Here is a 22,593-nt window from a genome sequence, read left to right as displayed (position 1 = left end):
AGAACCCACATCCTCTGACTCCCAAGCACGTGATCTTGTCCCTAGGCCATGCTGCTTCTCTGGTCCTGCTAACCTTTGAACTTCACTCTCCATAGGCTCCTCTTTATGTTTATATATTCATCCACTCTCTTGAAAATTGAGGCTCAAGTGGTAACTCTCTTTTTCACCTGTTTCAGCATTCTATAATGATGCACTGGATTAATGAATTCAATTAAGTTTCTTTGGACAGCAACTCTCCTGAATCCAACGTGATTTAACTCATCAACATCTGTATCGTTCATGTCCAAATTAGCTTGACTTCCATTTCAAGAGCTTCTTTGGTTACCTGATGGGGCTTTTTCAACCATTTGAAAATCTGCCACAAAGAGTGAGCAAAGTTTCCTCCAAGATCCATTCACTATTGATGTTTTAATTTCAGCCCAAGAGGGGAGGTATCTACTTACCTGAAGTGCTTGGCCAGAGGGTCAGATCCAGTTTGAGTAGCCCAGTGTAGGCAGGGATTGTCTCTATTACTGGATTATACTTTCCAAGTGCTTAGTACAGTGTTCTGCACACCGTAAGTACTCAATAAATACGATTGAATGAATGAATGAGTACCTGTATGCTGCTATGCCACACTGTTTGAGGTTTTACTTCACTGTGTTAATATTTCTTCTATCCACACCTGCTTAGGGTTACACCATTTGAGCTTATTTTACAGCAGTTATGTCTTGCTTTCATCCAGTCTCCTCTTATGCCCTATTTGGCAAAGGTGTGATGATGTAGACAGAACTCTGAGGCAGTCCCTTGACTTTAGTTCCACTTCCAAAAGCAACGAGGACATTAACACAGCCAGGCTCTTTAACAGGAGAATGGATCCAAACTTCCCATTTTGAGTCCAGTGAAAAGGGGACACAGATCTTCTGGGGGAGAGAGGGGAACAAAAGTGGCAGAGAACAGACAAGATGCACAAAGCTAACAGGCCCAAAAGCCACCTTTAGGGATCTTCTCAGCCAGATTAGAAATGGTCAGATCATGTCCAAGATTTGGAATAAGCAAGGCAGGTCATCCAGTTAAAATTGCTCCCAGTGAGCTGGTACCTATGAACAGGAGTTAATTTAGACTCACTCAAAAGAGGCCCAGATTTTTTAATCTTAGATCTATACGAATGCTGCTGTTATGAAGTTTTCCCACTGCTATTTGGTCTTGAAAATGACTTCTGTTGGAATCATCTTCTTTCTTACTCCCTCAGGTTGAAGATATAGTCTCCATCCTCTAGGAGACTATAATTTACTTATGACATCCCAGGACCTAGTGCCTGCTGCCCATTGTGACTGCTTAATGAATAGTTGAGGGATGGATTTTTCATCTGGACAAGTAGATTGATTGCCTGAAACTTTTCTGCAATTTCATTTATTTTTCTGCATTTCCTACAGTAATGTAAATTACTCTATTGCTTTTTATTGCTGCTGTGTTCTACACCTTAAGTAACTCATATTCCAGACTTGAAAACTTGATGGCAGAAGGATAGGTACTATGGAAATCAAACTATCTAAGCAGCTGCAATTTCCTGGAAAAGAATTAATTCTATATGTAGTTTTGAAAGGCCTCAGGGATAAAAGTTAAAAAAAAAAAGAAAAATGTTGCTCCTAATTAAAGCTCAACTTGTTTGAACTTACAAAAGAGCATGATCCTTCCAACTTCCTTTTCTGCAGAAATTGAGTTTTTCTCAATTAAAGGACCAGAAATCATTACAAGGAAATTGCTTGAGTAATCTTAATTCACTCAAAAGTGGTTTGATACAAGCTAAATGTCACATTTTTGCTATTAGGATAGAAAGCTTTTTCAGCCCAGTGGAAATAAACATCTGAAACTTTTCCAGTGTCTTAGAAATTAAGACGTTACACGTTTGAGATATTTGTTGACATTTGCCCCGTTTTTTTGATGAACCATTTAGGTTGGAAGTGAACTAACAGGAAATTCCATTCGTGAGATAAGCAGCTGCTCACTCAAAGTTTCAGCCAGATCGTGGGGCCAAAAAAATTCTTTATGAAACTACTGGTTGCATGAATAGTCAGCATTCCACCCTTGACCAAAAGGAAATGCTTTGAAAATAACTCTTATGGATACACTGGGCTCTTCTAGGCTTATGAAATGACAGGAGTTTACAGCTGGTTTGGGAAATAATAAAGAATTGGGGGAGTTGTTTCACTCTTTTGAATTATAATATCACCTTGTTTTTTGAAGAGCACTTTTATGTTCTAAAGTATTTGCAATCAGTCGAGTGCTGTGTGCAGCACGCTGTACTAAGCACTTGGGTGAATACACTATAACAGATCAAAAGACCTGTCCCCTACCCACAAAGAGCTTGCAGTCTAGAGTAACACCCAGTATCTCATTTTAACCTTGCAGTATCTTATGTGGTAGGTAAAAGATAAGTATTATTGGTCTCATTTTTACAGATGAGAAAATCGAGGTCCAGGGAGACAATGACTTGTCAAAGGTCACACACGGTAGGCCAGATGTCAGGTAAATGTCATGTGGGTGTAGTATTAAGGAGTTAAGGTAAAATTTGGTGGGGTTGATTGTGGTGAAATTTCCGAGGTCTTCTGGCATAGTAAGCATTTAACAAATGCCATCAATATTATTATCATAGTTGGTTTACTACTTCTAGACCGTAAGCTTTATTGGGCAGGGTACACATGTTCCATGTTCCCCAGTACACTCTGTTACATTGGATTTTCCCAAACTCTTAGTACAGTGCTCTGCACCCAGTGGGGCTCAAGAAAGACTATTAATTAGGCACAAAGCTGAGACTAGAACTCAGGTCCCCCAACTCCCAGTCCCACGTTCTCTCCACTAGGTAACACTGCCACCAGATCATTCCAAGTTTCAGACATTTTCAAGTGCCTTCAGCAACACATAACTGTACACTGCAGGACCCATTAAATTGCAGTTCAGATGGGCAGAAATATGCTTTGAAAATCCTGATCCTGCTAACACACTAAAAGCATCATTACAAGGATTGTTGTGCACTTGTACAGTGTTAGAGCAATGATGGCCCACACAAAACCTCAGCACAGCCCATCCTCTGCCTAGGGGGCATTAGAGTCTTATGTTTCAGCTCCAAAAACTGAGCACACTCTGATGACATTGGCCAATATGAACCTGATTAAATAATAAGATGTATGTGTGAGTGATGGGCTTGCCAGAAAATTACTTAGCTTAACAGGGGTTTGGTTGTACCAGCCCACAGCTAAAGGAAGATCAGATAATTTGATTAAAGCAGCAAATTGCTCACATTTCAATGCTCTAATCATGTAGTCAAATGTAGTTATGCCAACCAACTCAACGTACTAAAAACTCGTCTATCTCATTGCCAACCCCTCGACCACATCCTGCTTCTGACCTGAAACTCCCTCCCCATTCAGATGATCACTCTCCTTCTAAGCCTTATTAAAAATCACATCTCCACCAAGAGACCTTCCCCAACTAAGCACTCATTTCACCTAGTGCCTCTCCCTTCTGCATCTCCCTTGCACCCTTGATTTACCCCACCCTCAGCCTCATCCTTATGTACTTATCCAGAGTTTATTTTAATAACTGTCTCCCTCTCTAGACTAAGTTCTTTGTGGACAGGGAATGTATGTTCCAAGTCCGTTATATTGTACTTTCCCAAGTGCTTAGAACAGTGCCCTGCATACAGTAAGCACTCAATAAATAAATGATTGATACAGTTGTGAAAAACCATCCCTTCTGTAGACCTAATTTAGAACCTTTGTTATATTGCCTCAAAATCCAATTCCCAGGTATACAGCCCCCTGGGTTTCCAACATATGTATTTTTGGGTCCATATTTTCCCTGGGGATTCTGCCAATCCCCTCCTCAAAATTCCTCTTCTGATGCCAGCACTGACACCCTGGCTTACTGTGGATTTTGTTGACTGTTGGACTCAAAATCTACCAGACTGACATCACAGATAACTTTCCCCACTTACCTACCACTGTCCTGGTCTTCTGCCTCCCAGATGTCCAGCACATGTTTAGCCTGGGCATTTAAAGTCACAACGCTAACTCCTCATTCACTTGCTGCCCAACAACCTGTGTTAATTTCTCATACTGTTGCTTCCAAAAAGTATCCCTTTCACACTTCTCTAGGAATTGTTCTGCTTCTCCCAGACAAGAGGGGAAAAAAGAAAAAAAAACTGTTTTCTTTCCCTTACGTTTTAAAGTCCTAAGAAGAGCATTTATTATTTATATAACTTTACAGACATTATTTGTGTGTGGGTGCAGGTGTGCATTTCTCCCTGTAGCCTCTGTTCTTTGTTGCAGACATGAGCGTTTTAGTCCCCAAATGGACGAAATCTAGCCACACCATCAATGCCTAATTATATGAACTTGGAGTTAACGTCTTGCTGTTGTAACTTCAATCATTAAGTCCTATTGTCATCCTTCCCCCCACCCACCCCCCCAAATCCAAGCCGGAGCAACAAGCCACGGAGCAAACAGAAAGGACAATGGACAACCTCGCTCATTCCTCTCACATAAGCAATAATTATATAATTATTATTATTAGGGTACTTCTTAAGCACTTACTATGTGTTAAGCTCTGGGATAGATACAAGTTAATCAGGATGGACACAGACCACATCTAAAGCGGAGCTCATAGTCAATCCCCATTTTATAGAGTACTTTAGACAATAAGTTCCTTAAGGGCAGGAAATTTGCCTACCAAACTGTACTCTTCCAAGTGGATAGTATATTTTCTTAAGATATTTGTTATGCGCTTACTATGTGCCAGGTACTGTACTGAGTCCTGTCCCACATGGGCCTCACAGTCTTAATCCTCATTTTAAAGATGAGGGAACTGAGGCACAGAGAAGTTAAGTGACTAGCCCAAAGTCACACAGCAGAGGAATGGCAGAGTTGGGATTAGAACCTAGGTCTTTCTAACTCCTAGGTCTGTGCTCTGTCTACCATACTGCTTCTCTAATGCTTTGCACAAAGCAAGAACTCAAGTAAGAAAGCAGTGGTATTTAAATGTTACTATGTACAGAAGGCTGTAGTAAGCTCTTGGGAGAGTACAATGCCACAGAGTTGGTAGATTTGTTCCTTGGAACTTACTCTAGAGGGGGAGGCAGATGCTAAAATAAATTACAGATGTGTCCATTAGTGCTCTAGATGAGAAGAATATCAAGCACTTAAAAGAGACAGTTCCAACTACATTGGCAACGCAGAAGGGTGGGGGAGGAGTAGGCAACAAGAGGGCTTAGAGAAGACTTAATAATGTTGGTATTTGTTAAGCGCTTACTATGTGCAGAGCACTGTTCTAAGCGCTGGGGGAGATACAGTGTCATCAGGTTGTCCCACATGAGGCTCACAGTTAATCCCCATTTTACAGATGAGGTAACTGAGGCACAGAGAAGTTAAGTGACTTGCCCCACAGTCACACAGCTGACAACTGGTGGAGCTAGGATTCGAACCCATGACCTCTGACTCCAAAACCCATGCTCTTTCCAAGATGGGATTTCATGAATACCACTGATTAATTATCACTGGCTATTTAGGACTCCATTTAATCAGAGAATCTCAAGGCTGGATGTGACCTCAGAAAACTCCCTAGGTCACTCCCACAATTCCAGGCAGTACAATGCCCAAGATATCCCAGAAAGAGACAGTGGGTCACCCATTCTACAAATATCTCAAAAACATTTCTCCACTCTCTCTGGAGTCAGCTTATGTATTACACAAAAGTTTAAACATGCCCTATCAGTTCTTGATACAGGAAACCACATTCACAACCAAGAGCAAAAATGTGTTCTAGAGAGAAGACTTCAATGTGGTCATAATTTTTTTCCAAAGCACAAACAGTAGAAAAATTACTGTACACTCAAAGATTTCTATTTATAGAAGCATAAGGTAACATAACCCCAAATTCCTTAAGAGGGGAAAAAATCATAAAAGGGTCATCAATACCAGATTCTCCCTGCAACCAAGTTATAGAATTAACAAACTGTCCTATAGGAGGAAGTGCGATATATTTTTGACCAGATATTTTTCAGGCTCCAAATCAAGGAATGCAACTGGTGTCTTCGTGAAATGTTGGACTTTCTAGACCTAGAATAGCCAGGGAAATGTACTCAGCAAGGAAAGTTAACCTAAAAATTCACAAAAACCTTTAGGGGTGTCACACATAATGGAAGCCTGGTAGAATACTCATTGTATGCTAGGCAGGTATGAATTTTATGTGACCATTTTCTCCACTTGGGCAAATATTTCATTTAATTCAACATCAGAAGGCAATAGTCAGGATGGCAGTCTTGGCTGACAGAAGCAAACTGAACCCAAAATGTAATAAAAATGCAGTAACTATGATAATTTTTTCCCTAAGAAAATTTTACCTGCACAGAACGATTTTATTAAAATCCTAGTAAATCTTCTAAACTGTATGCCCCTTCTGGGCAGGGAACATGTCTACCAACTCTATTACACTGTACTCTCCCAAGCACTTAGTACTATGCTCTGCACATAGTAAGTGCTCAATAAATATCGATTGACTGATCAAATCAATCGATATTTATTGAATGCTTACTGTTTACAGAGCCTTGAGAGAGCACAAAATATATGATCTCTGCCCTCAAGCCATTTAGAATCTTGATCCATGAAAGATGATAAGATATATATATATATATAAGTATATATATATATAAATATATATATATAAAATTAAAACATAGTAGAAAAGATGATTCACTGTATTTCAATTACCCTGTAAGCTCACTGTAGGTAGGGAAAGTGTCCACCAACTCGGTTGTATTGTACTCTCTCAAGTGCTTAGTACAGTATTCGGCACACAATAAGCACTCGATAGATACCACTGAAGATGATGATGAGCCAATATATTTTCCATCTTACCATCCACCAGAGGGAAACACTTCCAAGAATGAACTACTTGTAGTAGCCAAGTCAGAGCTGTGGAGTGGCAACAGGATGAACTATCTAAACAAAGTCCAAAACTGGGATTATGTGACTAACCAGCATAGACATCTCACGATCCTTTATGAATTCATTTGACATGGTCACTATAAAAGCCCCAGCATTCTCCTCTTAGAATTCCACAAAACTCTGAAGAAACACGGACCCGACAGCTCTAAGACCGGGGACTTCTAAGTACAGGGGTTCACCATACTATCTAGACAAAACTGGCAGGTGGCAAGCTTTCCAAACAGAATTTCTTTGCCTCCAGTTCCAAATCTGTATTACAGCATTAAAGCAGCATTTGTGCACACTCTCCCTAGTGTATAGAGAACAAATTACTCTTCTGCTTTGGGTTTGTTTTGGGATGGTGGTTTTTTTTTGCTATTACCTCTCAATTTGCTGATTTGTCCTTTCTTGCCTTTTTCCAACACAGCTCCTGAAAAGTTTATTTCACTCTTATAAATAGCTTTCCTCTCAAATTCCCCTTGTGTCTTTTCCCCCTTTCCAGTTCCCAAATTGCTGACTCTTGTTTTAGAATGTAAGATTTTGGAGGTGAAGGACCATGTTATTTTATGCAGTCCAGCACTTAGCCTTCTCTGACACCCAATCAGCTTTAAACAGCATTTCTGGCTGTGTGACCTTGGTCATGTCACTTAACTACTCTGTACCTGAGTTTCCTCATCTCTAAAATGGAGATGAAATACCTGTTGTTCCTCCCCATTAAACTGAGTCCCATGAAGGACAGAGATTGAGTCTGATGTGATATTTTCTCTACCCCAGCTTAATAATAACATGAAAGATATTACTAACAATCCACACAGTACTGTGCTTATCTAAAGTTTCAACATGAAATAGATTATGATTATCAACTAAAAGTTCATTACCAAAAAGAAACTGCTGAGAGACTTTTCAATTTGTTCTGGTCAACCACCTCAGCACAGCTTAAAATACATACAAACTATGTAAAGATCATTAAAGATCATGCAATCTCTTACTCTCCCATTCAGAAAAGTTAGAAAGTTGAAAAGATTGGGGAAAAAACCCAAGAATGTTAAAAAGCTATAGATAATGAGACACCTTGAAAGGAATGTCAGTAAAATATAGGTTCAGAAGCAAAAGTTTGGTCCTTTGATTCTGGCCAGTAGCGGGAGTTTTAAGTGAACTGGAAAGTCCTTAGAAAACAGGTTCTGCAGAGAAGGAAGGAGAGAAAATGTAACATTGAGGGACAAGCAGTTAAGACATCAAGGCAGCAGGCTGCCTTGTAGTTATTGAGCTTTTACTCTGTGCAGAACACTGTTATTAAGTGCTTGAGAGAGTACAGCACAACAATAAATGGACACATTCCCTGCCTACATCAGCTTAGGTCCCACAGGGGCCTCACAGTCTAAGTAAAAGAGAGAACAGGTATTGAAAACCCATTTTGTTGATGAGGGCTCTAAGATTCAGAGAAGTTGAGTGACTTGCCCCAGATCACTCAGCAGGTAAGTGGTCGAGTCAGGATTAGAATCCAGGTCATTGGAGTCCCAGGAATGTGTTCTTTCCCCTTAGGCCATGCTGCTTCTTCCCAAATTGGAACATAGGATGTAGTATGGAGAGGAAGGGGATGGTGACTCTTCGCTGGTCTCAGAGATGCTAAAAGTCTGTAGCCAATCCTGCACCAATGTGCTTCTTTAAGCCACACTGAGTGCCAGAAAGGGAGTGGGCCAGAGGCAGCCTCTCTGGGGGACAAACATCTAGCAAACCAGGGAAATACTAGGGAAACATTTGGACTCACTGGAAAAATACAAAATCAGTAAGTGTTGATGTTTTGGGGACCGACTTTGATTTGCTAATGGGTGCTAGTCTCTGTGTTCCTCGGTTCTACATTTTAGGCAACATCTACCAAGCTCAATAATAATTGTGGTTTTTTAGTACTTACTCTGTGCCAGACACTGTACTAAGCATTGGTGTGGAAACTAGCAAAGCAGGTTGGACACAGTCCCTGTCTCACTTGGGGCTCACAATCTTAATCCCCATTTTACAGATAAAGTAACTCAGGCACAGAGAAGTTAAGTGACTTGCCCAAGGTCACAGAGCAGACAAGTGGTGGAGCCAGAATTAGAACCCAGGTCCTTCTGACTCCCAAGCCCATGCTCTATCCAATAGGCCACAATGCTTCTAAAGTGGATGGAACTGGGCCATAAGAAGTGATTCTAATTCCTGCACACAGAGAAGATAGTAGAAAACACCAATCTGTTGTCCATTTTATTGTCCAATTTCTAGATTTGAACTCCAGTAGATTATATGTAGCTACCTATTCTTGTTGTTGCTTACTCAAACCATGTTACTGTAATTAGAGCCCTTGGAATTCAGTATTTTGCTCTAAGGAAATAATAAGCAAATTCTTTCTTTGGTGTCAAGAGCTCTGACATTTTCAAAACGTGAAACTAGGCTAGAGCATAGCAAGTACTATATTATCGACCCAGGAGTGGTGACGATTTTTTTGGTTAAGGGTGGTCCCACATCTAGGACTGGGAGTAAGAGGGTCTGGGTTCTAATTCTGCCTCCACCACATGTCTGCTGGGTAACATGGGCAAATCATTTGGATTCTATAAGCCTCAGTTTTCTCATCTGTAAACTGGAGATTCAATACCTGTTCTCCCTCCTAATCAGACTGGGAGCCACATATGGGACAGGGATTGTGTCCAACCCGATTATCCTACATCTATTCCAGCATTTAGTACAGTGCTGGGTATATAGTAGGTGCTTAGCAAATACCACAGATACTGTCTCCTGCTGCCCAGCCAGAATGGAAATCCTTAGGTGGCTGGCTTTAGGGCGACAGAGGACCCAAAATTGCTTCTGTCAGAGATGAAGAGGAATCCTTGTGAAAATGTCTGTGGGAAGAACAGCTGGTCTTAGTCACCACCGAGGACCACTCCCCCACCACGCTCTATTCAGGCAAGCTCTCTATTATGCCAAGCACTGTTTGTTTTTAGGGGACATTCAACGGGGATTCAGCTACATGTACCAAATTTACCCTTGACAGCCTTTGCAATCAGCAGTCATGCTTGAAACACAACATTTGTGACACTAAAAATCTCTCAATCCTTCCCATGAGGAATATAGCTAGCTAGTAACTCATTAATTAGATCCAGGGAAAAGCACTGTCTTTGAACACTTGCCTGTGAGGTGATCTTGGGCAAGCTTTTAACTTCTCTGCACCTCTGTCCTTGCCTGTAAAATAGGGTTAAAATACCTGCTTTCCCTCCCTCTTAGGCTGGAGTCCCATGTGGGTCAGGAATTGTGTCCAATCTGATTATCCTGTGTCAACCCCAGCCTTCGGTACAGTGCTTGGTACATAGTAGTGCTAAATAAATAACTGAATTATCTCCTCAGGTAAGCAAACAAGTTGAGAATCTGTCCCTTCTCCATCTAAACTGCCACCATAATAGTCCAAGCACTTGTCCTATCTTGACTCCACCACTCAATCAGCCTCCTGAATGACCTCATGCCACCAGCCTCTCCAGACTATACTTCACTCTACTGCCCATATAAAAAAATAAGGATTTCACTGGGGAAAAAAAGGAATTCCTCGTGAAAAGCAGCATGGCCTTGTGGAAAGAGTATGGACCTGGAAGTCAAAAAACCTGGGTTTAATCCTGGCTCTGCCACTTGTCTGCTGTGAGACCTTGGGCAAATCATTTAATCTATCTGAGCCTCGGTTTTCTCATCTATAAAATAAGGGTAAGATACCTGCTCTCTTCACCTCTCATATTGTGAGCCAAGTGGGGGACAGAAATTGTGCCTGATATGATTATCTGTATCTACTCCAGCATCCAACACACTACTTTAGCCCATAAGACACACTTAAACAATACCACTAAAAAAACCAAACAATAGAGTGTTCACCTAAAACAGATTTTTGCCAACTCATAAAAATGCTTTTTCCTCACTAATGGCCTTTCCCAATTACTTAACTGCATACACCTTTCTTGTGCTATTAATGGATGGCGAGTCCATGTCATTGACTTGCTATATCACCTTTGATAAGTGATCACCATTTCACCTTTATAAAAAGAGATGTTATCTGAAGTTCTAAAACCTAAATGATGCACACAACTCCAGCATTACCGCTGAGATGCTAGCTATAAATACATGCATACATCCTGCAATGGCAAAGGCAAAAAAAAAAAAAACCTTTATGGGTCACTTTTAAGCCCTGCTTATGTAGAACTTCACATAAAGCACTTTTGGTCTGTCTCCTGTTTTTGTGGAGAAGCTACAAGGAGCCAACTTTAACTTTAGATCACTCACCTTCCTGAGCCAGCACGTTACAACAAGTCACAACTAACGTCTTCCCAACTAAAGTATGTGCACGTCTTCATTCTCTCCACAGTAATTTGAACTTGCAGCTTTGAGCATCTCCAAGCATTTGGTGTCTGTGAAGATTAAAGACAACGAGAGAAAACAGCTGGGAGGACCTGCCAGTTCCAGGGTTTGGCAACTGTACAAGGTGGGTTTTACAGCTTTTTGCTTTGGGCTATTTATTGTCATTCTTTGCCCGAGCTGTTCAGAAGGATTGTGAATGAAGTACCATTCAAACTCAGTGCTGGCATATGCAATAAAAGAACAAGAGGTGCTAATTTGCAAGGCAGGGAGGTCAGTGCTAAGAGTTTCAATCACTAAATGGCTTTCGAATTAACATCAGAGGCTTCTTTTCCAAAGGAAACCATTTTAACCAGATGTCAGTGAATGGTAGGAATTTGGGCCTAATTAGGCGGCCAAAAGAGATCAGAGAACTTCTAAGAGTCTTCTTTTGGCTTAAAAACAAGGAATGGACACTACTGAAAAAAGACAATGCTTTCTGGAAGATTGAGAGGATCCTTTTTGTGCTCTATTATTTATTTGTTGGAAGATTATGGGCAATTCACCAAGTTTCCTGGTTCTTGGATTTTTTAATCAATAAAATTGGAGAAACAGTGTTTGCTTCCTATGTTATTGTTAAACGCTGTTATACTTCCCAGACAGTACATGAAGCAGACCTATAACTAGTAAGTTAGCCTACAAGCCTGGTTTATAAAGGATATATCACATGCAAAATCAAATTTCTTTGTTGGGAATTACCCCATTCAGACTTAAGTCAATTCCATACTCCATCAGGAGACTGGTAATGTTAACTAAGGCTGGAAGATAAAATATTTATGTGCCCATCTCGATTCCCACTTGACTGTGTAAATGAGGGGTAATTATAGAAGTAACAGGAAATACATCTGGACAATTAAATACAGTTCTAGGAATCAATCACATTTTTTGCATGCTTACAGTGTAGAGAACAGTACACTACGAGTTTAGGAGAGTACAACATAACAGTGTTAGTAGGCTCCTTCCCTGCCCACAGTGAGCTTTCAATCTCACTGTCTAAGAAACAGAAGGATTCAGGGTCAAGTGGAAGCCATAAGAGGAACAGGGGAGATGGATGTGGCAAAAAGGTGGAACTGAGGTGCTGCTGACCTTAAGAGGGTGAGGAAGGTTAGCCACTTGAGGTCCCGCAGATCGTGGTAATGGTGGTGGGGGAAGACACTAAAGCAAAGAGTTGGGGTCTCAGATTCTTACTGTCCCCATCTGTCATCTCTAAACAAGCCTGGAGAAAGCCTTCTCTTCCAGTTATGGGACAGAGGCCACTTCTTCAGCTCCCAGCTCAGGGGTCAGTGTCTTGGGGGAGCTTCCAACCACCACAAGCACATCTCTCTGCTGAGAATGGCCTTGAGACAAGGAGAGTGTAGTTGACCCCTGGGGTGGGATGTCCCAACCAGAACTCTTCAAAGCACTTGAAGGCAGGGAGTGGGCCTATTTCTCACCTCCCAAATCCAACTTCATGTCAGGTTTCTTGAGTCAAGAGGTGAGGATGAAACTCTTTGCCACCCAGTAGTTGCATTACTTTGGGCTGGCACAGGACTGAAACGATTCAAGTTCTCAAGGTGTGACCTCAAAAGAGGAGACTATGCATGAAAATGTAAAGTAGTAATAGTCTACTCAGTCTGCTTTTGGCAAGAGGGGCTTTTGGCAAGGTTGGGGATACATAGATATCTCTTCTTATGGGGCCTATGGGGTCACACTTGCAAGGGACGTGACACTGAAGAACCAGCATGATACCACTGCTTAATGTGAGTGCAGAAGCACAAGGTTGAGTCCTGTAACATCTCCCCTCAGTTTCCATTTTCTCCCTTCTCCTATCTCTTTCATCTCCACGTCATCTTTTTGTCTACCAGGGACAGCCCTAGACATTCGGTCACACAAAACTTACCACCCATCGCAGCCCTGCATTCTATATGATGCCATTATGTTTAGGTGCACAAACACACACACACACGCACAGCAAAACAATGTCATCATGCAGAAGTCTTTTTGAAATCCCACACCTGACCTGCTTTCCCTTGCTCCAGAGCAATTACATTCCTATTCCACATTCACATTGCATTACTTCCAGCGGGAAGTAGTTTTAAATACTTACCAGTGGTTACCTCATCACCACCCCACCAAGGGGGCTTCCTGAGACAACTGCCTTCCAAATTCAGGCCCATCCCCTCCCCTAGCCTCTGGTCTCTCTTTGCCCTCTCCCGCTGACTGTTCTTTGCTACCCACCTAAGTTCCTCTGTTGTGCACTAGCCCCAGGGTCACCTTCTTATCCCTGAGCCACAGTGTCTCGCTCAAATCCTAAAGACTCTTGGGTCCCATCGCTTAGGGAATATATACCAAAAAGTGATAAAATCGAGTTCTAACATGATCACCTGCTCCACTCCCCCTCTCTAAGCTCAAAACTAAACTGTGTGTGGCAGACTTCATTGAAAATGGTATCCTGCTGCACTGACTTTATCATAAGGCATCCTGAATAATGCAATTAGATGATTAAACAAGATACCGAGAACTTTATTCCCAAACTGCATTTTCCATCACCTACCTGTTTCGATTGGACAGAATCCTATCATAGACAGATACTTGGTTTTAGAGCACTTGGTCATTACAGAGTGTGCACTTACGGTTCTCTAGATTGTAAGTTCATGGTGGGCAGAGAATGTATCTTCCAACTCTTGTTGTATTGTACTCTCCCAATCACTTAGTCAAGTGCTCTACATACAATTAGCACTTACTAAAATATCGTTGATTGATTGACTGGCTTCAAAAGCATTGGACCACTGCCCTGATGAGTCTTCCTTACATGTAGTTTGAGCACCCACCTCAAAATCTAGGTCACAGTCTAGCTCACAGTCTAAAGGGGGAGACAGACATTAATATAAATAGATAAATAGATTACAGATACATATGCGCTGTGGAGATGGGAGTGAGGATGAGTAAAGGAGCGAGTAAGAGCAGCACAGAAGGGAGTGGGAGAAGAGGTGAGGAGGGCTTAGTCAGGGAAGGCTTCTGGGTGGAGATGTGCCTTCAATAAAGCTTCCAAGTGGAGGAGAGCAATTATCTATCTGATATGAGGACGGAGGGTGTTCCACGCCAGAGGTAGGATGTGGGCGAGAGGTCGGCCACGGGATGGACGAGATCCAAGTATAGTGAGGAGGTTAGCGTTAGAAGAAAGAAGTGTGTGGGCTGGGTTGTAGTAGCAAGACGAGGTAGGAGGGGGCAAAGTGATTAAGTGCTTTGAAGCCAGTGGTGAGGAGTTTTTGTTTGATGCAGAGGTGGATGGGCAACCACTGGAGTTTCTTCATTAGGGGGGAAACACGGTCTGAACGTTTTTGAAGGAATATCATTCGGACAGCAGAATGGAGTATGGACTGGAGTGGGGAGAGACAGGCGGCAGGAAGGACAGCAAACAGTCTGATACAAAAATCAGGTCGGGTTAGGATAAGTGCTTGCACTAGGACTTAGTGCCTCCTTCCTGGAGTGATCCCCTGGTGCGGGCAGACTAATAATAATAATAATAATGTTGGTATTTGTTAAGCGCTTACTATGTGCAGAGCACTGTTCTAAGCGCTGGGGTAAACACAGGGGAATCAGGTTGTCCCACGTGGGGCTCACAGTCTTAATCCCCATTTTACAGACGAGGGAACTGAGGCACAGAGAAGTTAAGTGACTTGCCCACAGTCACACAGCTGACAAGTGGCAGAGCTGGGATTCGAACTCATGAGCCCTGACTCCAAAGCCCGTGCTCTTTCCACTGCGCCACGCTGCTTCTCCAGCAGACTACCGGGACCTCAATTTCATTCATTCATTCAATAGTATTTATTGAGCGCTTACTATGTGCAGAGCACTGTACTAAGCGCTTGGAATGGACAAATGGGCAACAGATAGAGACAATCCCTGCCCTTTGACGGGCTTACAGTCTAATCGGGGGAGACAGACATCCAGAGTGAGAAGGCAGGAGGCAAATTCAGGCTCTCCGGAGCAGAGAGTGTCACTGCACAAGAGATGTCCTCTATAGGACTCTGACCGTGGCAGGAGGCCTCTCACCTTCAGCAGTTGCATCTTCGGAATCAAGGTGGGTGCGGGGCCTCCGCTCAGAAGCAACCAGGTGATACCTGGGTTCGACCACTAGGTGGCAGCAAAGAAAAGCCGCGCAAATCACCCGTTTAAAGTTGAGCCGGAGCAGCAGCGGGGCCTTTTTGGGTCGGGCAGGGGTGTGAAGGTGGGGAAAGAAGTGCACGACGTTGACATGCTATGGGGTATAATAGTTATAATTATGGTATTTGTCAAGTATATCTTCAGATCGTACCAAGTCCCTGTGTCACCAGGAGCTCACGGTCCAAGGGAGAGGTAGAACAAGGACTTAATCCCCTTTTCACCGATGAGAAAACTGAGGCACGGAGAAATTAAGTGACTTTCCCTAGGCCACACGGCAGGAACAGGCACGATGGGGACCAGGCCTCCGACTGACAGTCCTGATCTCTTTCCACGAAGCCAGGCTGCCTCTTGGCTTGCAGCAGGGCAGTCCCCCGGGGCTGGGATGGCCAGGGAATACGACACGACGAGGAGTGAGGTGAGCCCGTCGCTGGGCAGGGATTGTCTATCTGTTGCCGAATTGTCCATTCCAAGCGCTTAGTACAGCGCTCTGCCCATAGTGAGCGCTCAATAAATACTATCGAATGAATGAAGGGTGAGGAGAAGAAGGCAAGACCCAGCTACCTCACAACAAGTTCCTACAACAGGGTATGATCCCGCTCCATTTCTCCCAACAGACCGATCATTGCCGGAACAGGTCAGGCATCAAATGTGTCTTCTCTTTCCGGCCTCCAACCGCCAGTCGCCACCCTGCCATCGGATTCTCCCCAGAGCGGAGCCAAGGTGGGACTGTGGCTTTGGAGTCTGGGGCTAGAGACGGCTGGTTCTGGGGGCTGGGTTGGGGCCCTGGACCCCTGATGAGGGCCCCGGGGAGGTCTTCAGTCCTCCCAGCCACCCCCAGGCACCCTTGGGACCCCATGGATTCCTGGATCCCAAACCGGGTCTCGGCAGAGCAGACAGCAGGCAGGGAGGGGTGGGCAGAGAAGAGGAGAAAGTTGGAGGATGAAGAAAGGGCAGTAAAGAAAAATGCAGGAAGGAGGACAAGAAAAAAAAGCAAACAGAAGAGGAGTTGGCTAAGAGGAAGGACAAATAAAAGAGTAAGATAATAGAAAAAAGAAATAACTAGGAGAAAAAGACATAAGGAAGGAGAGGAAGCAGTATGGCCTAGTGGAAAGAACTCAGGTCTGGGAGTCAGAGGACCTGGGTCCTAATTCCTGCTCTGCCACCTCTCTGCAGTGTGACCTCGGACAAGTCACTTAACTTCTCTGGGCCTCAGTTATCTCATCTGTAAAATGGAGATTAAGACTTGAGACCCATGTGGGACATGGAGTGTGTCCAACCTGAAGAGAGCAATCAAATTGGTTACAAGTACAACAGCGTGGCTCAGTGGAAAGAGCCCGGGCTTGGGAGTCAGAGGTCATGGGTTCAAATCCTGGTGCTGCCACTTGTCAGCTGTGTGACTGCGGGCAAGTCACTTAACTTCTCTGTGCCTCAGTTACCTCATCTGTAAAATGGGGATGAAGACTGTGAGCCTCATGAGGGACAACCTGATTACCTTGTATCTCCCCCAGCGCTTAGAACAGTGCTCTGCACATAGTAAGCACTTAACAAATACCAACATTATTACAAATGAATGGGAAAAAAGAAAGAGATAAAGGGAGAAGGCACCAGAGAAGCAAAAAGGAGGGAGGAACTGAGAGATTTGGAGAGTGGGTGGATTGGAAGGGAAACAATAGATAGGTGAGAGAAAGAGAGTAAGAAGAGCAGGGAAATGGGGATAGGTGAAAGACTTTGTGAGTTGGTGGTTTCTGCATTTTAGAGCTAGTCATTCATTTTACTATAATCATTTATTCCTATTTTAAGGCCCATCCCCTCCAAACCCAGCCCCCCAAACCTCTGCTGTCTTCTCCTGATCTAGAGTCCTACCCAGAGGCCTAGTTCCATTAGTCCTTGACCTTTTTCCCAGAAATTGGAAGTCCTATAAACAAATTCAGTTCCAATAAGCAGAGGCTAGTACTTCAGTGTTTGCTCAATTCACAGTCAATGCTACACTGCAGAAGTTAATGAAATCTGGTTAGGAAGTGAATTCGAAGTGACCAAAGAAAAATCAATCATATTTAATGAGTGCTTACTGAGTGCAGAGCACCCTTCTAAATGCTTGGGAGAGTACAGCAGAACAGAGTTGTTAGACACATTACATGCCTACAATAAGCTTACAGTCTAGAGGGGGAGAAAAATGATTTTCATCTTCCAAATTTAAATCCCCTCACTCCACAAGTCCACTTGGTTTGAACTACTTTATCTGGTTGCCCCCTTCTTGTTCTTTGATTTTAGCCAACTAATTGTGATCTAGGAAATGGTGCTGTAGAAACTCAACAGGTGAATGAACCCCCATCACAATCCTTCTCAAGGGCATAGACTTTTTCATGGTCCCCCCAAAAAAGTTCCTGCATAAATTCCCGGAAATAAATTTCCATTTGCACATTATGCAGGAGATCTGCCAATAGTCCGAGTGGTTATAATGGACATCGTAAAATACAATGCCTGGTCCCAGAGGCAACAAGGGGCCATAAGAGTTTAAGTTCTAAAGACAGATATAGATACAGTTTTAAGAATTTGGGGAATGAGGATCAAGACAAGAGACTTATAGTGGAACCTGGAAGATGAGTCTCCAGAGAGCCAGAATGGTGACCAGGGTGAGATAAAATGTCCAAAAGAACAAGCTTCCAGGAGCCGAATGAGGAGCTAAAAGGAATCATGATGGGAAATGGAGCCAGGGAAATCAAGAGACCAGGAGAAACAGGATTCAGGAAATAGTGGGACCTGTTAAGCAACTGAGATACCAGGTCAGGAAGCTAGCAGAAAATGAGAGAAAAAAAAGAAACATTAAATTGTTCTTGCACCAATATTTAATTTGGATCTTCCGTGGCTTTATAGATTAAGCAATATGGGAAGGTCATGGCTAAGAAACATATAAAAGGTAAAAAATAGTGTCTTTGTGGACAAATAACATCTTTCAAGAAGAATTTCCATCATGATTCTAGAATAGTTTGTTCTCTCAGGACCGACAGTCAAAGAAATAGAGAAATTTGGGTGAAAAGATGAGTTTGGAACAACCAGGTTTCCCTGCTTGTCTTATTACACTCTACCAAACTATTATTTCATATTTGGATCCTTTGAGAAGTAAATTGAACATAAACCTAGTGATATATGACAAACCCTTTGCTCTGAATCACAGGCAATCAGAAGGCAGAGCAGGCTTTCAGCAAAACATTTCTATAGTGAGGAAAAACAAATCCTTTCAACTAAACACACAAATTATAGACGAGGCTGAGAAGATTTTTCTGCTGTAAACTGCATAACAGAACTTTTTTCTATTGTTCTCAATTGGGCATGGACCCAGACATTTGTTCCACTGAAAAGAAAACACAATGTAAAATTGAAAGCAAGTTGATAGGTCTTTTACCACAGAATTAAACACCACGAGGTTGTGCAATCAATCATGTGTACTCCTCCGTAGCCCAAATGCCTTACATACTCTTATACCTCCAGAGTTAGGCTAAGGAATACCAGCTTGCTTTTATGTTTTATTTCATTTTAAGATTTTCAATGTTAATCATCTTGATGGACTTCAAGGGAAATGGTTATAGAAGACCTGTCCCTGCTTCAGTTTCCCAAGAGATGAGAGAAATCATGAAATCCCCCTGTAGGCAGACCACCCATCAAGCTAAGGTGAGAGGTGAGAGGACAGTTCATATTCCAGGCTGACGAGGATTCAGAGAAGTGGCCTAGTGATTAAATGTTTTCTTTGGCGTGAAAAGGAAATCTTTCTTTGATACCCTGCAATTTCTGTTAATCTGGAGAATGTGCTGGAAATAGGCTCAAAACTGACAATCAAACAGTTGACAGTTGATCCACTATATTGATTGAGCGCTTACTGAGAAATCACTGAATTAAGCACTTTAGAGAGAACAATAGGGTGAGTGGACAAGATCCCAACCAACTGTTTACAGTATAGAGGGGGCTACAGACATTAAAAAAACTATGCTCAGTGGAAGCAATCAAGTATAAAATAGTTACATAAGTGTTGTAGGGGTAGGGGGTGAGGTGAGAATCAAAGTGTGTGCTTAGGGGATAAGAACCAAGTGCTTGGGTGGGGAAATGAGAGATCAGTGAGGGAAGGCTTCCTGGAAGTGTGATTTCAATAGGATTTAGAAGATGGGGGAAAATAATCAGTCCTCTAGATTTCTGCCTAGTGTGGCTGCAGAGTTACAGCGTGTTTTTGTACATAATTAAATTACTCTAAACAGGTCAAATTCTCTCATTTAATGCTTTAAAGGGGGTGGGTGGGGAAAGCTGGAGGGTATGCCTGAAAATTCTGGCTGTCGGTGGGAACCCAGATACCAGAAGAGAGATCATAGGCTTCAGTTTTTCTCTGCCAAAACCAATCCTCTTTCTGGTCTGCTGGAGTCCAGAGGTCTTCATTGATTAATTTCTCTTCAATCAATCAGATGTATTGAGCTGTTATTGTGTGCAGTGCACTGTACTAAGCGTTTGAAAGAGTACAATATAACTGGGTTGGTAGATACATTCTCTACCCACAACATGCTTGTATTCTAGAGGACAAGCTTACAGTCTACAGTCTCTTCCCTCCAGCTTTTATTTGCCACTACCTACTTTACCCCAGTTTCTCACCACGGCCTGTAGTGCTTCGATACATACTGACTTGCATACCCTATACAACACACATTTCCTTTCCCATTATGTGTCAGGCAGGCAGGGATCATGTTTAAATAATAATAATTATTTTATTTATTAAAGACTTACTATGTGCCAAGCATCTCACTAAGCATTGGGTAAGATAGAAGACAATCAGGACAGATAAACTCTTTGCCCCATATGGGGATCTCAGGTTAAGTAGAAGGGAGAAAAGGTATTTAACCTCTATGTACAGATGACAGAACTGAGTCGCAGAGAAATTAAGTAACTTGCCCAAAGTCTAAGCAAGTGGAGGAGCTGAGATAATAATAATAATAATCTTGGTATTTGTTAAGCTCTTACTATGTGCAGAGCACTGTTCTAAGCGCTGGGCAGGGTAATCAGGTTGTCCCACATGAGGCTCACAGTTAATCCCCATTTTACAGATGAGGTAACTGAGGCCCAGAGAAGCAAAGTGACTTGCCCACAGTCACACAGCTGAGAAGTGGGCAGAGCCGGGTTTCGAACCCATGACCTCCGACTCCCAAGCCCGGCCTCTTTCCACTGAGCCACACTGCTTCTCATTAGTACTCGGATCCTCTGCCTCCAAGAGCCGTGCCCTTTCCATAAAGCAATGCTGCTTCTACTATTGTACTCACACAATGCTTAGCACAATGCTCCACCCACAATAAGTGTTCAATAAATGTTACTGATTGATTACTGCCCCCTTCACCACAATGCCATTAGGGAAGGGGGTTTGAATATTAACTGCAAATCAAAGGAGAGGTTCTCTGTCCTCATTAAACTCTGACAAACAGCACCTATCAGCCTTTCAGAAAATTATTTGCAACTAAAAATTAATTTTAAAGGGTAAATGTATTTTTCAAAATCAATTTTCCATTTAGGCAGCTCTGCCTCAAGACATGACCCCTGTCCACACAAATTCAATGTTTCTGGTCTAAAGCTGAATTTTTGTATTTGAAATTTACATATTATTTGACACCTAGACAAAAATGTTGACAATGGCTCTATAAAATAAGAAAATACTAATTGGGCAGGGCTGCTAGATGAGAGTTTTTTGCATGGAAATTCAAAACAAATGTGCCTTTGATTATCTAGTGAGTTTCTGGGAATGGAAAACTTCTTCACATGATTTGTTTGTTAGGGCTGTTGTGTTAAGAAGCCGTTCAGTAACCTTCTCCTTTGTGAAGATAAGGGAAGAAAGGAGAAAGTTACTGTTACTCTCACTCTATCATAAGGAAAACAGAGGCAAAGAGTAAAGTAGCTGGATTTAGGTAAGACAGCAAAACATGGGAAGAGTCAACAAAAGAAAGGATACCCTTCCCTATGCTCACATCACGGCCTTTCAAGCACAATACCTTCCTAGCAGATACCAAAAATTGTCTGTATACAGAGCATCATACCATATAATGATGCAATTCCCATTAAAAAGCCACAATAGAGAAAGTTTTACACAAGAAAATAAAGACTTGAGGCTAATTTATAGCCTTTTCTCTTGGTTCATAGTTCTACTAAAGGGAGGAGAATATATTTAATTTAGCATATTAAGATGGCTGACCTACTTCTCTGGAGGCTCTCATTTGAAATATTTTTTGACTGAAGACTCAGACATTATGGGTTTCATCCATGTGAACATTTTGAATGAATGATTTTTCTTTACTGGTATGTTAAAAACAATAATAAAAAATTAAAGTGAAAATTTTAATCAGATTATAATGTTATAATCCATTATTCTACAGAATCCATTATTCTACAGAAGTTTCATGTGTTGCCAATTCATAGTTTTTTTGGATATGGGCATTTTCCAGCTACAAGTTTTCTGATTTCCTAAATCACAGCAAAACAAATTTTTTTTCTGTGAAATTAAGTGAAATTAAATAAAGAGTGCAACTAAGGTGAAAGTATGCATTACTCAAGAATAGCTGTGAATGTATGCATAACTTCACAAGTGACTTTTTAAAATAGAATTGTTGTAATTTATTTTTCCATAAATAGCTATCCCCAAAGTTCTCCATTTTAAAAAGTGTCATTTGACTCCATGGAAACTAACCACCTGCTTATATAATGTGCCTTTTATTTCCTCCCCAGTGGGCAAATAAACCCCTATAAAAATGCCGAGCTCTTTTTATTAACACAATTATTTATTGACAATATGGTAACAACTATTATAAAAAAGGGGTAAATGGAATTCAGTGGTTCTGTAATAGCCACTCGAGCATATTTCTATCATCTAATAAAATGAATTTCTTTGCAGTAGTCTTGTTTTCTTAAAAAGCCTTTGTTCATATATTTGCTAATCATTAAAATACCAACTGCAAGTCTTTTCAGTCAATGCAAATAATGAGGTCCTGTAAGAGCATATGTTTTATGACTTCAAGAAAATTGGGAGAAAAAGCAGTGAGAACCAAAATGAAAAGCAATAAGAACT

The 22,593-nt window shown here is 41.9% G+C and overlaps 1 long non-coding RNA gene across 1 annotated transcript in view; it reads right to left on the bottom strand.

Annotated features, from left to right (window-relative positions):
- LOC103164748 overlaps window positions 1-22,593 on the bottom strand; it is a 117,740-nt gene that overhangs the window by 21,769 nt on the left and 73,378 nt on the right. Inside the window, exon 2 of the long non-coding RNA XR_484311.3 lies at window positions 11,253-11,377. This is a non-coding gene — a long non-coding RNA (uncharacterized LOC103164748). The remainder of the gene's footprint in view (window positions 1-11,252; window positions 11,378-22,593) is intronic.

Source organism: Ornithorhynchus anatinus, chromosome X3 (genome assembly GCF_004115215.2).
Source record: "Ornithorhynchus anatinus isolate Pmale09 chromosome X3, mOrnAna1.pri.v4, whole genome shotgun sequence".
Classification (NCBI taxonomy): domain Eukaryota; kingdom Metazoa; phylum Chordata; class Mammalia; order Monotremata; family Ornithorhynchidae; genus Ornithorhynchus; species Ornithorhynchus anatinus.
This window is presented reverse-complemented; position numbering and strand designations above follow the sequence as displayed.